The following is a 22,173-nucleotide window of genomic DNA, read 5'->3' as shown; positions in this document are numbered from 1 at the left end:
ATCCCTTCCCCCCATTTTGAGTCTCGTGTGGTGTCTGGAAAACCCATCTCACACTGGGTTGAGATGTGGGAGGGGGCTTGGACTAGGGAATTGGATTTTGGGACTCTCAAACCATGACAACCCTCTTCACTGAGGGTTCCTGTCGCCTTGTAGGAATGAAACGTAAATGGAAAGCAGTTGTATGGAACCCCGCCTGACAAGTTTCAGAAGCTGCTGAAGGGGAAGGAGAATCGAACCAATTCGCAGAGCTCAAAGCTGTCCAGCTGGCATTGGACATTGCTGAATGGGAGAAGTGGCCAAAGCTTTACATCTACACTGACTTGTGGATGGTAGCCAATGCTCTGTGGTGATGGTTGGACAGATGGAAGAAGGCCAATTGGAAATGCAGGGGGAAACCCATCTGGACCGCTGATACGTGGCAAGACATTGCTACCCGGGCAGAGAAGTTGATTGTGAGAGTCCACCATGTGGATGCCCATGTGCGCAAAGGCCAAACCAATGAAGAGCATTGCAACAATGAACAGGCAGACAATGCACAAGTCAAGGTGTCACAGGTGGACCTGGACTGACAGCACAAAGGAGAGTTGTTCCTAACATGGTGGGCCCATGATGCCTCAGACCATCAAGGCAGAGATGCCGCCCATAGATGGGCACCAGACCGAGGGGTGGACTTAACCAAGGACATTATTTCCCAGATTATCCATGACTGTGAGACCTGCGTTGCCATTAAACAGGTTAAGAGACTGAAGCCCCTATGGTATGGTGGACGCTGGAGTAAGTATAGATATGGGGAGACCTGGCAAGTTGATTACATCACACTGCCACAAACCCACCAAGGTAAACGCTATGTGCTCACCATGGTGGAAGCCACCACTGGATGGCTAAAGACGCATCCGGTGCCCCACGCCACTGCCCGGAATACCATCCTGGGCCTTGAAAAGCAAGTCCTGTGGCGACATGGCACCCCCAAGCGCATCGAGTCAGATAATGGGACTCATTTCAGGAACAGCTTAGTTACCACCTGGGCAAAGGAGCATGGCATCAAGTGGGTGTACCACATCCCATACCATGCAGCAACTGCGGGGAAAGTTGTATGGCATAATGGACTGTTGAAAACTACCCTGAAGGCGTTGGGTGGAGGGACATGCAAGCATTGGGATCCGCATCTATCAGAGGCTGCATGGTTAGTCAACACCAGAGGCTCCATCAACCGAGCCGGCCCTGCCCAATCAGAGTCCCTCCACACCGCGGATGGAGACAAGGTCCCAGTGATTCACATGAGAGATATGTAAGGGGAAAAGACTTGGATTAACCCTGCCTCGAGCAAAAACAAACCCATTCGTGGGATTGTTTTTACCCAAGGACCCTGTTGCACCTGGTGGGTGATGCAGAAAGATGGAGAAACCCAGTGTATACCTCAAGGAGACCTTATTTTCGGATGAACTGGCTGTAACTGTATATCTGCATCTGTATGTAACTCTGTATTTGTATCTACTTATTAGTAGATGTGTACATAGTTAGAATAATGCATGTACGTAAGAAGTTCAAAGACTTAATCTGATAAAGTGTGAAAGCATGGGAAAGAAAAATTAGGGGTGGATAATGTTATAGGTTATAAATCTGAGAGGTGAATTTTTCCTTTCCCTGCTTCACTGTAAGAAAAAAATGCAGTTGGAATGGGAGGGGGGAAGGGGTGGTCATTAGCTTTACAAAGGATGTAGTCAGTCGAACTACATTCCTAGCTGATGGCCCATCAGAGGCTGGGGGGGGCTGGCCGCCCGGACGGAGGACAGGTCAGAGGGCGGAGTTCTCTCGTCGGGACGGAGACAGGGACTGTATCCAGGCATTTCTGGAGGAAAAACCTGCAGGCCACGACAGGGTACTGCAGACCCTGTACCTTCAGTGATCCAACAGCGGCCCCTGCAGGCCACGATTAGGACTGTGCTAAAGGACAGAGAAGTATTCATTCAACCCCTTTTTTTTTTAGGACTACTGCTTAGTTTTTTTGTGTTCTTTTACTGTTTTTACCAATATACATATATCTTTTAATAAAGGGTTGTTATTTCTTCTGGTTTTTTTCCACACTTCCTCGATTAAAGCCCCTTAATTTTGAATTTACAATTGCTGAGAGAGAGGAGTTCGGTCTATCTTATAACTCATCCTCTTTAGCAAACATTCCAGTCTCTTCAGACTGAGACAAGTGGGTATCTATCGTCCAGCCATGATATAAACACTGAGGAGTTCTTCTATAGGCAATTAGAAGAAATCTCTGGATCAGTTACCCTGGTCCCTACAGGAGATTTTGACTTTCCAGACATCAACTGGGAATATCATACTGCTGAGATGAGCATGTCTTAGAAATTCTTGAAATTCGTAGGAAATAACTCCTTGTCACAGGTGCTCAGTGAGGCAACTAGGAAATATGCCCTCTTAGACTTGCTATTTGTGAATAGAGGACTCATGGGGGATGTGATGGTAGGTGGGTGTCTTGACCTCAGCAATCATTAAATGTTTGAGTTTACAATTTTCAATGTAAGAAGAAAAACGAGAGCAGAGTTGTGTCCTGGGTCCTGTCAGGGCAAGGTTAAATTTTTGCAGTAGCCAGGAGGGGGCATAGCCAGGACCCTGAGGTTATTCTATACCACCTCACTCCATACACAAGGGGTGGAGGGGGATGGACCCTTCTGTTCAGGCTGGTGGTGGGCTGTGCAGTCAGGGTAATGCCGGGTTCTGCATGGTGAGTACTTGTGTGTAAATCGTTCACCTCTCTTGTACGCTCTGTTATTAATATTGTTATTGCTACTGTTTGTTTCTTACTTCATTGTTATTTCCAGTAAATTGTTCTTATCTCAACCCATGATCTTTACCTTTTGTGCCTCCAGTTCTCTTCTCCATCCCACCTCAGGGGGAGGGGGAGTGAGTGAGCAGTGCATGGTTTGGAGAGTTTCAGTGGGAACACTAAATTGAGGAATATCATTCCTAAACCATGACGGCCTTATTTGGTGCTCAACAAGAGGCACAAAGGGTTGAGATAGCAACAGATCTGACCAGAGTGATCTGCTCCAATTGTTTGGAAATTTACCCCTGAACAACTACAGGATCCTGATAAAGTGACAGAATATTTGCAAGGAGAATACTGTAGCAACTCCAGAGAGGAGTAACTTAATGCAGTGTGTCGGGCCCTGGCTACTCTTTACTGGACACAGTTCAATACTAGACAGCACCCTCAGGGGGAGGAGGAGGAAAGCAAATCAAGAGGCACTGTGGCCAGTCCAACTGCAACTGAACCAAAGGAACAACCTGTTCCAGTAACAGTCACCCCTATACAGAAGAAGAAATCCAAGACAAAATCAGTTTGCTTAGTAAGGGATGAAGAGGAAGCAGAACCCTCAGAACAGGAGGAAGAGGCAGGACTGGAGATAATCACCTGAACCCTATCCCTGGGTGAGCTGCGAGATATGCAAAAGATTTCAGCTGCCAGTCAGGTGAGCCCTGGGTGACCTGGCTGCTCCAATGCTGGGATATCACAGCCCACAATATGAAACTAGATGGTAGTGAAGACAAGCAACTGAGATCCCTGTCCCAGGATGCAAGGATTGACAAGGGGATTGGGAAGAGGACAAAAAGTCTCAACCTCTGGAGATGACTCCTGTCAAGTGTGAGGGAAAGGTATTTTCTCAAGGATGATCTAGTAGTGCACACAGGTAGATGTAACACCATGGAGAAAGGTATCCAGTACCTGAGAGAATGAACTGTGTTGGAGGTAATCTATAGGGATTCAAATAGCGAGCAGTCCCCTGTAGATCCAGATGAGGTCCAGTGTACACAATCCATGTGGTTTTATGCCAACTCATTGGCAGTGATGTCAATGAAAGAAGGAGAACAAACAGTGCTTCAGGTGACTACCTGACTGGCAATATGAAGACCATCTCTTTTCCTCCCTACCAACCCGTGTCCCAGCTGTGGAAAGACTGTCCAAAGACCTCGAGCAATTTAAAGAGGAAATGTCCCATGCTCCGCCAGTATGAACCAGAGTCTCTGCTATTAGGAACAAGCACCCCCCTGCTTGAGAGAGAGGGTACACACCACAATGTAACCTGTGATTTTACCTGCATGACCAGAGAGAGGACATGAGGAAGTGGGATTGAAAACCCACATCTGTCCTAGCAGCATGGGTATGTGAGTTGAAAGGAAAAACAACCACTGCAGGAAATTCTTCAAGGATAAATGCCACTCCAATTTCCAGTGGACAAGTCCTCAGACAGAATAGAAGGGCTAATGTTACTTCTGATCCTTTTGAAGGCACCTCCAGTTCATATTTACAAGAAGTGAGCAACGAATACTATGACCAGAACTAGAGGGGTCCCACCTCCAGCCAGGTGGAGAAAAGGGATAATCGGATCTATTGGACTGTGTGGATCTGATGACCTGGCTCATCAGACCCACAGGAGTATAAGGTTTTAATTGACACCAGTGCTCAATGTACCCTGCTGTCATCAAGATATGTAGAGGCAGAATCCATCTCTATTTCTGGGATGACAGGGGGATCCCAACAGCTGACTGTACTGGAAGCTGAAGTGAGCTTGACTGGGAATGAATGGCAAAAACACCCCATTGTGACTGACCCAGAGGCCCCGTGTTGTCCTTGGCATAGATGACCTCAGGAGAGGGTATTTCAAGGACCCAAAAGGGCATCATTGAGCTTTTGGGATAGCTGCTGTGGAGACAGAGGAAATTATACCACTGAATACATTGCCTGGTCTCTCAGAGGACCCTTCTACTGTGGGACTGCTGAGGGTTGAAGAACAATGGGTACCAATCACTACCACAATAGTGCACTGTTGGCAATCCTGCACTAACAGAGACTCCATGATCTCCATGCATGAGATGATTTGTGAACTGGAGAGCAAGGGAGTGGTCAGCAAGACTCACTCATCCTTTAATAGTCCTACATGACCAGTGCCTAAGTCCAATGGAGAGTGGAGACTGACAGTGGACTATCGTGGCCTGAACGAAGTCACACTACCACTGAGTGCCACTGTGCCTGGCATGTTGGATCTTCCGTATGAACTGGAGGCCAAGGCAGCAAAATCATATGCTACCATCAACATTTCTAATGCATTTTTCTCCATTCCACTCCAGCAGAGTGCAGACCACAGTTTACTTTCACCTGGAGGGGTGTCTGGTATACCTGGAACCAACAACCCCACTATTTGCCATGGACTGATCCAGACTGCACTGGAAAAGGGTGAGGCTCCAGAATGCTTGCCATACATTGATGACATCATCATGTGGGGCAACACAACAGAGGAAGTTTTTGAGAAAGGGGAAAAGATAATCTAAATCCTCCTGAAGGCCAGTTTTGCCATAAAACAAAGGTCAAGTGGTCTGCCCAGGAAATTCAGTTTTTAGGAGTAAAATGGCTGTCATCAGATTCCAATGGATATGGTCAACAAACTAGCAGCTATGTCCCCACCTACCAGCAAGAAGGAAACACAAGCTTTTCTATGCACTGTGGATTTTTGGAGGATGCATATTTCGGATTACTGTCAGATTGTAAGCCCTCTCTATCAAGTGACCCAGAAGAAGAACAATTTCAAGTGGGGTCCTGAACAACAAGAAGTTTTTGAACAAATTAAACAGGAGACTGTTCATGCAGTAGCCCTTGGGCCAGTCAGGACAGGACAAGATGTAAAAAATGTGCTCTACACTGCATTGGGGGAGAATGGTCCTTCCTGGAGCCTCTGGAAAAAAGTACTCAGGGAGACTCGAGGATGACCCCTGGGCTTCTGGAGTTGGGAATACAAGACTCCTTACACCCCAACTGAAAAAGAGATCCTGGCAGCTTATGAAGGGGTTCGAGCTGCTTCAAAAGTGGTTGACATGAAGCACAGTTCCTCCTGGCACCCTGACTTCCAGTGCTGGGGTGGATGTTCAAAGGGAAAGTCCCTTCCACATATCATGCCACTGATGCTACATGGAGTAAGTGGATTGTGCTGATCACACAGCAAGCTTGAATAGGAAACCCCAATCACCCAGGGATCTTGGAAGTTAACACCAACTGGTCCAAAGGTGAAAATTTCAGACTATCATCTTCATCAGAGGAGGAGAAGGTGACGTGCTGAGGAGGCCCCATCATACAAACAACTACAAGAAAATGAAAAGCAAAACACTCCCTTCACTGATGGTTCCTGCCCTATTGTAGGGATACATCGAAAAAGGAAAGTTGCCATATGGAGTCCTGTGTGGTGAGTTACAGAAGCTATTGAGGGACAAGGAGGATCAAGTCAGGTTGCAGAGTTGAAAGCCGTCCAGCTGGCTTTAGATGTTGAAGGTTATTTAGATTGAACGAGAGTGTCCTAGGGTAAAAAGTGTTTTCCCCTAGAGTTAGAAAGTGGTAACCCCGAGGGAGTGGTGTTTCTGGGTGTATGGCCCAATCAAAAGCTACATTTCGCTCCTTTGAAATCAACATATTGCAACAGACCGGAAAAGAAGGAGGATGACGTAGTTAGAAGAGAGGCAACCATGATCTGAGCCACGAGGAGAGAGGGGTCAGCAAGCCCTGCTGGGGGCCAAGACCCCCAGCCCCCAGCCGAGACTACGGGAGACCCAGTGTAGTGTTAAAACTGGACCGGGTCCCATAGTCAAGGGCTGGGGGAGTTTCTTCACTGTCAGCAGCAGCAAAAGACACTGAAAGCAGTGGTAGAGCAACACTGAACAGAGAACTGTGGTCGAAAGCCAAAAGAGATAACAAGCAGCAGAGATGGCACATAGCCAGCTGAAAGATGCAGAGATGTCCTGCAGGAGGGGGACATGGCAACAGAGCAGAGAAAACTCAGCAGGGACTGTTTTTGGGGGTAAGGTTGAATTACTTTCCTAAAACCCTGAGACCTCCTAGAGAGGAGGGGTGGACTTCCAAACTCTTAGGGAGTCCCGAAATGCAGTAGCAGTTTGAGAGGGAGAGAAGAACTGAGAGTTCGGAGACGTCCTGAGAGCTAGACCAGGACGGAATGCGGAGGAGGTGACCTTGCCCCCCCGCTGCTGCCATGCTAGCAGTTTAAGACAGAGTAAAGGAACTCTGGTAGGATGCTTGGGGCAAAGACTGAACTGAGAGCTGCCCTAAATGTTCTAACTCAGGAGGAATGAAGATCTCCAAGGAAGTCCCCCGAAGGCTCGGGCTCGAGGGATTGGGATTTTCACAAAGTAAAACCAGAAAAATTCTGACTACAATACTCAAATCTGCTGCCTTAAAAATGAAAGACACTAACTAATACCACAGAAACCGAAATGAAGGAACCGTGACCTGAAAAGTGGCAAAAAAACTTTACTCTTTTCTTCTTGGACTCTTGTTGAAGAAAAAGAGAAATTTAATCTAATGTAAATATATTATTTCATCGTAAAAAGATAGTTAAGTTGTTACCTATATATATATATATGTATGTAAATAAACCTTGTAAGTATTTTCCCCTTCCCCCAATGCTGAGTAGTTGTGTTTTGTCTGAAAACCCTCTCACACTGGGGTAAATTGTGGGAGGGGGGCTTGAACTTGGAAATTGGATTTTTGAGGGTCTCAAACCACCACTCTCCCTCTACACTGACTCCTGGATGGTAGCAAATGCTCTGTAGAGGTGGCTAGACTTATGGAAAAAGACCAATTGACAGCACAGAGGTAAACCCATCTGGGCTACTGAATTGTGGCAAGACATTGTTGCCCAGGTAGAGAAGTTGACTGTAAAAGTCCATCACGTAGATACACCCATACCCAAGAGTCAGGCTACTGAAGAACATTGCAACAACAGACCAGTGGATTGGGCTGCCAAGATTAAAGTGTCTCAGGTGGATCTGGACTGGCAATATAAGGGTGAATTATTTCTGGCTTGGTGGGCCCATGATGCCTCAGGTCATGCAACATACAGATGGGTTCGTGATCAAGGGATGAACCTAACCATGGACACGATCTCCCAGGTTATCCAGAACTGTGAAACATGCACTGCAATTAAGCAGGCCAAGCGGGTAAAGCCCCTGTGGTATCGTGGACGATGGTTGAAATACAAATAAGGGAATGTTTGGCAGATCCAATACATCACATTCCCGCAAACCCACCAAGGCAAGAGCTACATGCTTATGATGGTAGAAGCAACCACTGGATGGCTTAAGACATATCCTGTGCCTCACACTACTGCCCAGAACACCATCTTGGGCCTTGAAAAGAGAGTTCTGTGGTGACATGGCACCCCAGAAAGAATTCACCTATCTTTTACACTCTTAATATTGTTGTTACTGTTAGTTTCTTACTTCATTGCTGTTTCTAGTAAATTGTTCTTAACCCATAATCTTTACCTTTTGTGCCTCTAATTCTTTTCTCCATCCTGCTGCAGGGGGAGGGGGAGTGAGTGAGCAGAGCATGGTTTGAAGTGTTTCAGTGGGAACACTTAATTGGGGAATATCATTCCTAAATCATGACAAGTTGCTACCTGTGATGTCCTACCCTGAAGGGGAAGGGAGCATACAAGATTTGTAGATGCCCGTGATTGAAAATAAAGCACAGAAGTCAGGAGGTCTGCAGAAACATATAGTTTTATTAGTAAATTGCACACATGACAGAAATTGGTATAAGTTAGTCCCTTATCATATAGTATAAACACGTTAGTGGATTTTGAATAAGAGGTAGGGTGAAAGAGGAGAGAGAGAGATTAGAGAGGGAGAAAGAAAGAAAGAAAAAAAGAAAGTATGGGAAATAAAAATATAGTTTTTATTACAAACAAATTTTTAGCAAACCTATAGGCGTAACGTAAGGTATCCAGTCCCACTTGGGCCTGGTACCAGGGCTCCTTGTGGTCGATATAGGGAATTTTTAGGCAAATATAAAGCTCCTAAAAATGAAAACCTTTTTGGCCATTTGGCCATTTTTGAGCACAGGGGCCTCTCCCCATGGACTGAGAACAAAGGAGGATCCATCATTTTGACAGGGGATGCCTTGCAGCCAATCGGGAGGAGGGGAACGTCCCCCTTTTAAGAGAAAAAACCTTTTTAGGCAAAAATGAATATATTAAACTGACCTGAAAGGGTGGGATTTTGTAAAACTATAAAATGCATGAAATTTAAACACAAGGGGTCTTTCCTCTTCGGGAGATCAGTGTGAGGTGGACCCAGTGTGTGCTGCAAATAAAACTTTCCTTGCCCTTACAGTTCCCTTGTTTCACAGGTAATTGAATCTTTCTAAATTAAATAACAAGACATTTCTCACGAAAGAAAGAATGAAAGAAAGAAAGAAAAAGAGAAAAAGAAAAAAAGAAAGAAAGAATAAAAGAAAGAAAGAAAGAAAAAGAAAGAAAGAAATTGTCATAGGTTTACTTGTTCTAAAAAAACAAGCAGGGAATTTTTTTCCTCTGCATCGCTGTAAAATAAAGATGTTGAACAAAGGAGGGGGAAGGTGTTTGCCGTTTGCCTAGGGTAATTGACTCACACAAAGGAACTAGCTAGCAGATCCACATTCCAAGTTGATGGCCCTCCCAAGACTGTGGGGAGGGGTGAGGAGTTTTTTGTTTTTCTTTTCTTTCTCTCCTTGGAAACGGGAGGCACTTCACTTTTGCCCTAACTCAGGCAAGGTGTGTATTGGAGGGGTCCAAGGTTCACTTTGTTTTTCGGCCTGGTCACCTGGCTGTTTTATGGCCCCGGTTTGCCTCCGCTTTCCTGCGCCCTGTTCTGCCCCCAGCCCAGACCTGCTCAGACTTCACTGGAGAGGTTTAACCCACCTGCAGAGGAACCTTCTGGGGAGGAGGTCTCCCTTTCCCTCCTCCGGTCCCGTGTTGGCAGCGGCGTGTGTCCATCGACAAAAGGGGGGAAATCCCGGCCACAACCAGCCGCAGACAACGTTAGTTTCATGGGAAGAGCCCCCTTTTTCCCTTCTCCTTAGTGGGGAGGGAGATCTCCATTTTCGTCTTCTCCCACACACCGTGACCCCATGCAGCCCAACAACGCCCCCTGCTGACTACCATACAGCAACTGCAGGCTCTGCTCCTCCAGTGATCCAACAGCGTCCCGTGCCGATCGTGGTAAGAATTGCGCCAAAAGGCGGAAAGTACTGAACTGTTTCCTTTTGAAGGGGATTTTTGGGTACAGGATTATTGTTTGGTTGTTTTTGTGGTTTTTTGTTTGTCTGCCAATACACATATATCCTTTAATAAAGGGCTGTTATTTTTTTTTCTCCATACTTCCTCAATTGGAGCCTCTTAATTTCAGATTTACAATTGTTTAGAGGGAGGAGTTTGGTCTTTCCTCATAAATCATCCTCCTTAACAAAACACTTCGGTCTCATTAAACTGACACAGAAAGAAAGAAAGAACGAACAAACACTGGTTCCAGTGTTGATGTGGCTGATCAGGTGTCCAGGGTGATGCCTTAAAACCCATATTTTATAGATTTTAGTGTAGCTTTTTTAGTACTTTTAGAATAGCATTTTTAACTAAGAATCTTTGTATTAAATTCCTGAAATGTTTAATATTTCTTGTCAAGGATTCCAACAGACAAAGATTTTTAGAACATTTTATCTGAAAAAGCTGTACTCAGAAAAAGACATAACAGGCACATTGCTTGATATAACTGAGTCAAAACTACTCAGAAGCCTTGAAGCCCTTCCAAGAAGAACAGAGATGAGGATGAAGAGGAGGACAGGGATGAAGGGGTTGTCATTTTGCGACCACCAACTCAAATTCAGGAGGCGTGACTGAGGGAGGGACGATGGGATGGACAGTTTTGGGATGGGTGTAACCACTGAAGTCATGTCCAAATATTATAATTAGATGGTGTTATAAAATTGTAAAAACCTATGCTGTGGGGGTATGCATTATACCTTTGTACACCTAACACCCTTTAATTAAAGAACTGCCTTCCACCTTTCTATACTCAAAATTGTCCAGACAATTATTTTAGGTAACAAGGGTCAGGGGGGCGCACCACCAGGGCTTTGTGGGTGTGGTGGGTTGACCTTGGCTGGACACTAGGTGCCCACCAAGCTGCTCTATCACTCCACTTCCCAGTCGGACAGGGGAGAGAGTAAGGTGGAAAAGCAACTCATGGGTTGGGATAAGGCAGTTTATTTAAAGTAAAAAGCAAAGTAGAAGCTTGCACATGCAAAAGTGAAGTGAAGCGAAAGATAGCACAGTTTATTCTCTGTGGGAAATAGGGCCTGGAAAAAACCAGACCTTTTCAGAGAACAGAACAACTCATTACAGGAGTGAGTTTTTAAGTCCAAAAACTGCCGTCTCCCCAGGCGACAGCTAGCATCCAATCGGATGCTGCGGTCACACTTTTGCCTTATAAAGAATGTTTTCTGTTTGTGTTTGACTATAAAAGGGCTGCGACCCTTTAAATAAATGTCTTGGTTTTCTTCCCCCGCTGAGTCCATGTCTCTTAATGCACTGCAATTCTCTACTTCCCATCAGCAGCAATGACCGGCCACTTCCGAGGAGCAGGGCTTCAACATGTGTAACGGTTTCTCAGCAGGCAGCCATTGGAGGCAATGAATGCCTGCCTTCCTGCTCCTTGCCTTAGCTTTTATATCTGAGTTGATGTCATATGGTATGGAATATCCCTTTGATTAGTTTAGGTCAGCTGGCCTGGCTGTGTCCCCTCCCAGGATCTTGCCCTCAATTGAGGAAGGAATGTTACAGTGTTGATGCTGTGCTCAGTAGTAGCTAAAACACTGGTGTGTTATCAACACCCTCCTAGCTACCAATGCAAAGCACAGCACTGTGAGGGCTACTATGGGGAAATGAACTCCAGCTCAACCAGACCCAATACAGTGGGGGTATCTTTGTATAGATGTTTTCCCCATCCTGGAGATAAGTTTCTCTCTTTATGTGCAAATTAGTTACCATGTGGAGTTTGTTCTTCTAGACCTTCCTGGAAATGGTTTGGAGGGCCTCAGGTGTCATTGGTGGTCTTGATATCCCCTTACTGGATCGACCTTTGGTCATCAGTCCATGTTAGCTTCTCAACCTCATTCCTGCGCTTGTGCTGTACTGTGTTGTGCTTATCTCCAGGAGCCAGAACAAGGACCTTTGTCCCAGAAGAGTCCTGCCCTACCTCCATATGGTCCCATTTTCCAGTCATATCCTGTTGTTTCTCACAGCGTGTTCTTACCAACAATCCTTGGTTGGCTCCATGGCTATCTGGCTATCAGTGTTTGAGACATACACATTAACCCTTTATCTTCTGGGCTTCTGCACTACTCTGCACTTCAGGAGAGCAAACCTTAAACTATTAAGTGATCTATTTAGTAGTGTCCTCTGTGAATCTGCTTTTGAGGTCTTAGGAGTCCACGAGTGCTGGTCAGTCTTTAAGAACCACCTTTTAGAAGCACAGGAGTAGGCAATTCCACTGTGGTGAAAGTCAAGCAAGTGGGGCAGAAGACCAGGTTGTCTGAAGACATCACATGGCATGTAGAGGCCAACCAGAGGATCAGACCCAGTCAGTACGGCTTTATAAAAGGCAGGTCCTGCTTTATAAAAGCAGGTGACCTGCTTAGTGGATGAGGAAAAGGCTGTGGATGTTGTTTAACTGGATTTAGTAAATCATTTGACACCGTACTGGGGGGGGAGGTTTTTTCTCCTAGGGAAACAGCATCCTCTGTTACTTTTGCCCTGACTCAGGGAAAGTGTGTGTGGAGGGGGAGCTCAGGAATTCATTCTGTTTTCGCCCAGGTGATTGGACTGCCTTTGACCCCGGTCCGCCTCCGTTCTCTTGCACCTCTTGTTCTGCCCACAACCCAGACCTGCCTCAGATTTCATCGGAGAAGTCAGGGTCATCTTCGAAGGAACCTTTGAGGGAAGAGACCGCCCCTCCCCTCCTTTGTTCCTGTGTTGACAGCAGCTTGGACCCATTGACGAAGGGGGGGGGGATTCCCAGCCAGAGCCAGCCGTCAACAGCGTGAGTCCATAGGAAGAACCCCCTTTCCACTTTCTCCTTCCCCTTTCGGTGTGTGTGGAGGCAGAAAGTACTGAACTGCTTTTGGTAGGAATCTTGGGTACAGGATTATTGTTTGTTTTTTTTGTTCTTTTGTTGTGCTACCTCTACACATATATCCTTTAATAAAGGGCTGTTATCTTTTCTTTTTCCATATTTCCTCGACTGGATCCTCTTAATTTCAGATTTACAATTGCTTAGAGGGAGGAACTTGGTCTTCCTCATAACTCATCCTCCTTAGCAAACACCTCTGTCTCATTAAACTGAGACAAGTGGCTAGAAAGTTGCTCAACAGAAAAGAACCTGGAAGTGCCTGAAAGGATGTTGTAACCAGGTGGGGGTCTCTTCTCCCAACCTGAGAAGAAATGGTCTCAAGTTGCTCCAGGGGAGTTTTAGATTAGATATTAGGAAAAAAAATTTCACTGAAAGAGTGATTAAGCAATAGAACAGGCTCCCCAAGGAAGTGGTGGAATTACCATCCCTGGAAATGTTCAAAAAACTAATAGTCATGGCACTTTGCTATATAGTTCAGTGGGCATGGTGGTACTCTGTCAAAGGTTGGACTTGATGATATTGGAGGTCTTTTCCAACTTAATGATTTTATGATTATGTGATTCTATGTGTGCTGTATTTGCTATGCAGTGTTCAAACCAATACACATGTACAAAGGTATACCTCGTAAAAAAAATTCTCCTCGAGAATCAGTGAAATATTCACGTCTAATTTAATTGCCAGATAATGTCTTTTAATATAAATTTGTGTCTTTTTAAGGTAACATAGGGGGTAAAAAAGTTTTCAAGAAACAAGGAGATGGTTTGGAATGCTGACCCCTTTAATTGCCCATTCTGGTCTTTCTGTTGACTCTGAAGAAGGAACACTGGCATCCCTTGGACACCTTAGTGAAAGTAAAGACGTCTGGGGCAAAGGGGGGGAATTCCAACTCCACACCTTAGTCCAGCATGCTGTTCTAATGATAAATGTGAATAAAATTTCCCATTAGAACATTCTCAAGCCATTTCAAGAGGAACTATATACTTTGCAGTTTTATAATCAGTTGTATCTGTAGAATCAAGGATGGTAACTTTTGGTTCAGTATTTATTGGGGTGCCTTGTATTGGATAATGAGTAATGGGAATTCCACATTGGTTAACAAGATGTAGGCGGGTGGTGTTAACAGTCCTCATTGTGATTTCTCCAGCCTTTTGAAGGATATCCCCAACGATACACATAACTCTTATTAGTATTCAAATGCTGAGCAAAAAACATTATTCCAGAGGATCTCCTGTCCCTTCTTTGCATGTTATAACCTTTGAGCAATCGAATAGAGAACTGTCTTCTGGTTGAAGTTTGGTTAATTTAGGTTCTGTAACTTTGGGTTCAAATAATGCTTCTACAGACCATGCCCACATTAAGTTCTTCCAGTTAATTGGAACTACATTAATGTCTTGGTTTATAGACAATGTATCCCAGGAGGCGGGACCTCTGATGGAATAGAAACTCCTCCCCTATATTACAAAATTTTTTGAAATTATAAGGCATTCGAGTGGAATATGAAAATTAATAACAATTTTACTGAAAACAGAACAAAACAACAACCAAACAATAACAGAAAAAATGTCACCCAAAACCAATCTTTCAGCTCCGTGCTGCCAAGACAACAACACAGTCCTGACGTTGTCAGATGTTCGCAATGTAGCAGTCACGGCTGCACTGGCAAGCACGCGGGAGCAGCGACTCTGGGCAGAGACTCTGAGGTGATGCAAGAGTGGTGACAGGGAAGCACAGATTTTGGGAAGAAACTGAACCATATTTTAAGAGTTTCCACGGTGTTCGTCCCAGTTGCTCGAGGGAAAGCCTCTGCTTGTACCAGTCCTGATCTAACCTTCACTCCTACCAACATATATTGCTTTCCCTTGGATTTCCAAAAAGGTCCAATATAGCCCACCTGCCTTGTGTCCCATAGTTCTTTCCTGTGCAAGGGAGGTTATTCTAGGGAAAGACGCTCTAGTCAGACTCGACACTGTTCACATGCAGATATACAGGTATGACACATCTCACGAGTTGGTGGCCATCCTCTACTTTCTACTTCTTTCTATAGATCTTGTGCCCCTGTATGCTGTCGTTTTGAGTGCAACCACTTTAATAATCGGTCCCAGTTTTCTGCTGGAGTTTTTACATCTAGTGGGGCTAGTCTGACCAATTCATCTGCTTTGTTATTCCAATGGCTAGTTGGGGTTCCATCTTCCTGGTGGGAGGCTACCCATCCAACTAGAAAACTCCCTTTTCTTTCTATAGTAAGAATGTCCTGTCATTTTTCTTTTTGCCAAACAGGGACTCTATTTACTTCCCAGTCATTTTTATCCCAGAAGGGGAACCACTCAGTGCACCTCTTGAACATGGCAAAAGAATCAGTATAAATATATATGGAGTCAGAGGTTTCAGATTCATGGTTAAATGCACTCCAAATTGCTACCAGTTCTCCTACTTGTGCACTACCTTCTCCTTCCATTATTATCCTGTCTCCCGTATTTACTTGCAAAGCTACAGCATGTTATTTCCAAACTTTATCCTCCCACTTTGCTGATGCATCAGTAAACCACGCATTCTGCAATTGTTCTGAATATGGGGGAGCAACTTGAATCACAGAAGGTGGACAGTCAGTTGTGTTGTTCAGGGTTACCTCTTCTTGTAAGGGAAGGTTTTTGGGAACTCCTTGGGTTACTTGAAAGTTGGTACAATAATATCCAATTTGGGTGTACCATTTTCAAACAGAAGTTCGTTGGACCACCCTGTCAGGGGGTGGAGTTCCCAACAAAATTGGTTTGATGACTTTAAAAGGTCCTCTTAAAATTAGGGATTGTTGGCGGACAGTTCTTTCTGCTTCCCAAAGGGCGAGGCTGACCACAAACAAACCCTTTTCCCAAGTGGAGTACTGTTTTTCTGCATCTTTAAAACTTTGAGAATAAAATCCAATGGGTCGAGTAGGACCATCAGGTCCTCGTTGCCATAAATGTATGGAAAGTCCCAAACTGGGAAATCCCCACTCAATTTGTACGGGATCAGTAGGGTGTATAGGGTCTAGTAATCAGTGTGTGTTGGTCTCAAAAATTAGGAGTTGTAGGGTCGCATCATGGAGAGGAGTCCAATCCCACCTTGCCCTTTTTCTGCAAAAAATCATATAAGGACCTTGCAATTACTGAAGTCGGGGATGTGTTTCCTCCAAAAAACCAGCAAGCCTAAAGTATGCTGCAGATCTTTCTTATTCTCAGGCATTTTAATTTGGTCTAGGGAAGTGAGGGTGTCCAGGGGAATACAGACCATTCCTCCCCTCCACCATATTCCCAGGAATTTTACTTCTTGTGAAGGGGGTTGTACTTTTTCAGGAGGGATTTTAAGTCCAGGGACTCTAGATGTTTAATAATGTCTGTTTGAGTTGACTGTACAGGTGCAATTTCATCTCCTGCTACCAAAATGTCATCACTGTATTGGTATACTTTTGGTGCAGGAGGAATGAGTGACAATTCTTGTGCCAGTGCGTGATGTGCTAGAGTGGGTGAATGTTTAGATCCTTGTGGGAGGCTAGTAAAAGGGTACTGCTGGCCTTCCCACATAAAAGCAAAACACTTCTGATCTTGGTCTTGCAGTGAAACCATAAAAAACATGTCTTTGACATCAATAGTGGTCATGATTTGGTGGACTTGTTCTTATATGGTAGCTATTAGTTCAGCAGTATTTGGGACTGCTGCAGTAAGGGGCCCTGTGTTTGCATTAAGGCGTTGGTAGCCCACAGTTAATCTCCAGTTGCCATTTGTCTTGTGAACTGACCACACAGGAGCACTGTAAGAGGAATGTGTCATTGTCTCAGTTTAATGAGACTGAAGTGTTTTGCTAAGGAGGATGAGTTATGAGGAAGCAATTGTAAATCCGAAATTAAGAGGCTCCAATTGAGGAAGTATGGAGAAAGAAAAAATAACAGCCCTTTATTAAAGGATATATGTGTATTGGTAGAACAACAAAAGAACACAAAAACAACTAAACAATAATTCTGTACCAAAAGTTCCCTCCAAAAAAACAGTTCAGTACTTTCCACCTTTTGGCGCAATTCTAACCACGATTGGGAGGGGGTGCTTTTGGATCTCTGGAGGAGCAGAGCCTGCAGCTGCTCTGTGGTAGTTGACAGGGGGCGTTGTTGGGCTCTGGTGGTCGCCGCATGGGGACCCCAGTGAGGAGAAGCCAAAATGGAGATCTCCTCCCCACAGAGAAGGGGAAGGGGGAAGGGGGGAAAAAGGGCTCTTTCCCACAGACTCACGCTGTTGGCGGCTGGCTCCAGCTGAGACTCCACCTCCCTCCTCGGCAGGCACAAGCACAGGAGCGGAGGAGGGAAGGGGCAGCCTCGTCCCCAAAAGGTTCCTTTGCAGATCGACCAAGCCTCTCCAATAAATCTGAGCAAGTCTGGGCTGGGGGCAGAACAGGATGCAGGAGAACGAAGACAAACTGGGGCCAGAAGCAACCAGATGACCCAGCTGAAAACAGAATGAACTCGGAGCCTTTCCACACACACACTCCCTGAGTCAGGGCAAAAGTGGAGTGTCTGCCGTTTCCTGAGGAGAAAAAAAACTTACCTCCCCCCTCCCAGTCTTCTGAGGGTCATCAACCTGGAATGCAGACTGCGACCAGTTCTTTTGTATGTGTCAATCACCCTAACCAAAAAAACCACCCTCCCTCTCCCTTGTTCAACATCCTTCTTTCATAATGATGCAGGGGAAAGAAACAAAAAAAATTCCCACTTGGTTTTTTAGAATAAGTAAACCTATGACAGTCATAATTACTATTCTTCTTTCTTTTTAGAGCTCCAGTAACTGGGGCAATTCCTTCTCTGGCTCCTAAGGGTAAGGGGTAAGGTTTGACATTGGTTAATAGGGAGGGAGGAAGAGCAAGGGCAGAGCCTAACAGACACAAATACTGTGTTTCTTTCCCAAAAGCCTTCCTCATCAGTCCAAGACCTTTTCTTTAGGAGGTCTAGTCCCAATAAATTTGTAGGAAATTTTCCCAAAACCATTAGGGTTTCAATTGCTCTCTCCTGGCAACCAACATTTTACCTTTGCTGTTATCTGGGATTGGGTGTATCCAAAATCATCCACAACAAAGATGCCTTTACATGAAGGAACGATTCCACATGAAGAGGCATCTTCAACTTTGAGGGCAGATATTTGAGTTCCAGTGTCTACTAAAAAGGTGACAGGAATTTTGTGGGGAGCAATAAGACAGATTATTAATAAGTCTCCTTTGGGATTTTTGGTAAGTCATCTAATGTAAAGCCACCCTCTGCCCCCTGGCTTACCTACTGGAAGGTGTTTCTCACCATTTCCCCTTTCTGTGATCCTTCTAGGGGAGAAGTTGGAGCAGGGACAACAACTTTTATTGATCCCTCTTTTGCCAACCATTCTTTAATTAATACCTCTAATTTATTAGTGAGTTGACCATCCATTAGGGTCTTTGGGATTCCTTTTTTGGCTTTCACCCCAGCCCGCAGGGTGGAGATTCAATCAACAATTGTTTGGATATTACACCAATTTTCTTGTGCCCACTCCATGCCTGGAGGGGATGGCTTAGCACCAAATTCATACAAAAGACTAATGGGAGATTGAGAATCACTTTCTATTTTACAACAAACACAGAGGAGTCGTCTTCCTGAGGGGCACCTTGTTTAAGTTACTTCCAATGTCCCACTCCTCACGCCTCAGGAGGCACCTTATTTTAAATGCTTCTTAATACACCTTGCTTTTGAGGGGCACCTTGCATTAATTATAATACACCTTGCTTTTGAGGGGCACCTTACTTAAGTTGCAGTGTCGTTGGGTATCTGTCTAAAGACCTTGGTCCTGTGGGGGAAGAAAGACACGCGACACACACACTAGGATGAAGAGACACACTAGGATGAAGAGCCAGAGAGATGTCTGCCTGCTACGCTGAGCAGGCAGTTTTTTCATTAGTGCCAACTTCCACTTTTTCCATACATACACTACAAACATGTTCTTACAAAACATCCAGGAATGCAACACCTGCAGTTTGTCAAGCAGCTCCGACCTTGCATTGTCCAGCACTCAGGGCTGTTTCCATGGGAACGTGCAGTTATCTCTACTTTTCTCAAGGGAACGGTCTTACTCCCTTTAACGCCTCAAGCTCCTCTACTTCCAGGGGGCCCGGAGGTTCCATGGGCCTGCCATCTCCCCCCACATTGCAGTAGATAAACAATCATAATGGTACCTTACTTCATTTCTTTATTACAAAATGATCGATCATTAAAATGTACAATTATCATCTTGGAATCAACACTCTCTCTTTTAGGGTATCCTGTCACTGTGACATCAAAAAAATGTTCCAACCTGCTTAGGTACAGAGAGGCAAAATGTGCCTCTATCTGTAAATGCAGGAAGGAATTTAAGTTCGAATATACCCAAAAGATGCAAACGAGGTCAAATAATGGCATCCAAAATGATAATTTAACTTTATTAACTATAAAAAGAGTCAGAGGAAGAAAGAAGGAAAAATAGAGAAAAGTGGGAAAAGCTAAGAATAATTACAAGAAGCACAGAAAAGAGTTTACCACCACCATGAACGCATCACTGGATCTTGTCCTTGGTGATGGGGGAGGGGAGATCTCCATCAGGTTGTGGTCCAGTCTTTTGTCTCTGGAGCTTGAGTGGAGTCCTCACAGCATGTGTTGGCATGTCCTGGGTCCAGCCGGGCTGGTCACGGTACCGTGTGGGCAGTGCTGGAGTGTGGCTTGTGTGCAGGCAGTAATGTGTGTGCCTGTGGCATGTGCCTGCAGCATGGGCTGGCTGTGTGTGTGGGGGCAGGGTTTCCCTCCTTAGGCTGCACCATGTGGCCCTGACCTTTTCCCAACTTGGTGAGTTTTCAATCTCCAGAATGTGGGGGAATTCCAGTAGATGCTCTTTGAGAGTGGGGACTGCAGCATGTCCCCACAGCTTGTGTGGGGAGCAGGGTTCCCGCCTTCAATTATCTGAGGCGTCTTCAATCTCTTTCCCCGGGCACGTTTTAAACACTTGCTTATATATGGTCAGAGATGCCCTACCTTACAGCAGGTGGTAACCACATGTCACATGAAAGGGGGGAGTTTAGATTTTTACCTGTTGGTGCCCCCAGGAAAGTTGAGACCCTTGTGTCTGACAAGTCTGTCAGTGTCTTGTAATGAGACCCTTCCCCAATAGATTCACAAGATCGGAGGGTGATTCAAGTGCCCTTGTTGGGGGTGCTCAGCCAACAGCGTGAAGACCCCTCAGTGGGCCTTGGTAAAGTGTTATCCACTGCTGGCAACTGAAAGGACTCACTCTAACAGTTCTCAGAATAACACTCTTTATTATTACAAATTGTGACAGGTTAATAAGGTTTGTGGTCATCGGTGATAGGGTCTAGATGCAAAAATATGTTTTAAAGCAATCCACTGATATATATTAAGCAAACATGAGCTCTAGTCCTAAAAGCCAACTGATCCCAACAGTTTTGGTGGAGTCTTCCTCCAACTTTCCCCCTATCCTCAACTTACTTCTATACTATTTCTTTATGTTTAGGTGGATCTCCAGTGGCTTTAGTAATAAATACCTTTTATTTCTGATTAGTGTAAAGTTCTCTCACCATACCTAATGGGGGGGTTGTTGGTTGTGGTTTGGCACCTGAGGAGGGGGTTCGACATGGTTTTTGGTTCAGCAGAATGCCTTGATTCTCCCTTGGCTGACAGGTAGTGTATGATCTCATGATCTTCAGAGTACCACAGAATTTCCCCTTTCTGCTGAGGTTTGAATGGAGGGAGGCCACATAGTCTCCAATTCATTCCACTCTCTGTTCCATTCCTCTAAACAGATGCTTATGATTGTATGGGGAGCATTCCGTCCAGGCAGTAGCAGCTGCATTTACCCTAGAATTCTTAGCCACCTCTAAATTTTAACCCTATCCATCATACCACACTACGTAACAGCAGGTTTAACATGCACCGCATACAGGTGCTGCTCTAACAGTCAAAACAATTTGCTTTTTTGCAGTTCAAAGACAAACAGAAGGCAATGATGAAGTATGTTCTGCTTCTATCAGTTCTTTATATTGATGTAGCCAAGAAGCTTCCTGATTTGGTGCGGCCCTCTGACTACTACCCTCTATTAGTGTTCCAGGTGGGTAGGGATGAGATGGAAGGAAAAAGTCCCAGATTGTTTTGCTGACAGGCAGGGTACTCAGCAAAATGACTACACGCTAGTCATTGTATAATATGAACAGCTTATTAAACAAGCACAGTAAAATAAATCGGATATATGTATATAGCACAAAAGAAAATTAGTGATGCATCAAATCATTACAAAGAGAGAACAGTGATTGAGAAGAAATATATCACCGATTATCACCTAATGCTCAACATCCAGGCCCACACTTCACCTGGGAAGCCCCATTGCAACTGATGCCAGGAGTCTCAGAAAACTGGGAGAATTCCTATGCAGTGCATCCACATGTGAGTGAGGCTTCGGATGGGCTATAAGAGGTTCTGGCCTTTTATACTCTTAGAAACAAAACTGGTTTTATGCCAGGTCTGTAACTATCTATCCGAGTGGACATGCAGTTTCTCATGATCTTGAAGTTGGCCATAACTAGGGCGTTGACCAGGTGCCCTGGCATGGTCAAATGTGGAGGTCACAGAACAGCTGTACAAATATGTTTCCTACCTTTTTCCAACATATTGATGCCTATGGATTTTTTGAATTTTTAGTTTTTTGTAGATTTTAGAAGTAGTTGTGTAGTAAATGTAGATTTTAATGTAGCTGCATGATCCCTTACACTTTAGCACAGTAGTTTCCACTCACCCAAACCCTTTTCCCCACTTCATATCAAACTTTCTAAATTCCTTTAGTTTGTTTAGACTCCTCTCAGGGTAGGCCTTCATTCTGTTTAAGAACATTTGCACCCTAGGTTGAACAACAAGATACATCATAGTCAAAGCAACCTTCAGGAAGTCCAACAGGAGACAGAGAAGCCCTGCCCCTCCTGCCATAAGGCAGATGGAGCAGACCAAATTGATGGGGGGGAATGGAAACAGGTCCCTAATGGGAGAGGTAAAAGAACCCTCTCTCGACCCCCATCACCTCTCTGGGTGCCCTTGAAGAATAGGTATGAGGTCCTGGACCCAGAGAACCAGGTAGAGGA

Source organism: Corapipo altera, unplaced genomic scaffold (assembly GCF_003945725.1).
Source record: "Corapipo altera isolate COAL_440 unplaced genomic scaffold, ASM394572v1 61504, whole genome shotgun sequence".
Classification (NCBI taxonomy): domain Eukaryota; kingdom Metazoa; phylum Chordata; class Aves; order Passeriformes; family Pipridae; genus Corapipo; species Corapipo altera.
Note: the sequence above shows the minus strand (reverse complement) of the source record.